Source organism: Octopus bimaculoides, chromosome 3, assembly GCF_001194135.2.
Source record: "Octopus bimaculoides isolate UCB-OBI-ISO-001 chromosome 3, ASM119413v2, whole genome shotgun sequence".
Classification (NCBI taxonomy): Eukaryota; Metazoa; Mollusca; class Cephalopoda; order Octopoda; family Octopodidae; genus Octopus; species Octopus bimaculoides.
Genome location: NC_068983.1, coordinates 140571783 through 140572787, shown reverse-complemented (window position 1 = coordinate 140572787; position 1005 = coordinate 140571783).

The window sequence follows — 1005 nt, the reverse complement described above, 5'->3', positions numbered from 1 at the left end:
TACATAGAAACGTACAAAATAATACGCTCACACATGTATTTGCTGCACTTAATAACAGCATGGTTCAGTCCCACTGCGTTTCACCATAGGCAAGTGCCTTCCACTACACGGACGGACCAAAATCTAATGTATAGACTTGATCAACGGAAGATGAAAGAATTCAGTCGTTTGTATAAACTAAGACCGGATTAAAACCCATAAAGAACCTTAGCACTTAAAAGATTTCGGTTCACCGATATATATGTAATTCGAAATATAAAAATTAATAAACCATTTCTAACCGTCTTAGACAAGCAGATTTAAAAGCGCATTTTTCTGTTAATGTCAAGCCGGTGTAACAGTGGTAAAAGAAATTGAGCAGTCAGTGTACGTATGTATTATAATATGTCACTTGAAGAATACTTCTTGTATACTCTATCTCTCACCCCCACTCTCTCTTGTACACTCACACACAATATATTTTATAATTATATGCATAATTATAACAAGAGATCGGCTTTACACTTCACCACACACTACAAGTATTAGACGCTAAAGCCACTATTACAACCTTAAAATCTCCGGTGTTATTCTCGGAGATTTTAAAGTGGAAAAAGCGGGTTTATAGTCTATTTCTTACAGTGCGTGGTGAGGCGTAAAGCTGATCCTTTGTTATAATTATGTATATAATTATAAAATATTTTATGAAATTTACCTATGAGTCTTCTATTTCCATACTGACGACCTACTAAAATTATTATCGATTCTACCCTTTTATTATAATATATATACATACGTACGCGTACACACACACGCACACAAACATATATATATATATATATATATAGCAAATTTTAGAGGTAATATTTGATAATTGCAAGCACCTCTATATGCCAGATAGTGAAAGAATAAATTAATCGCAATATTAAATCAGAACACAAAGGATTCCGCGGTACACGTGTTTCAAGCTTTATAGGCCACTGGTGGTAAATAAAATTTCTAAAATTTTCTTTGCCACCCTATAAT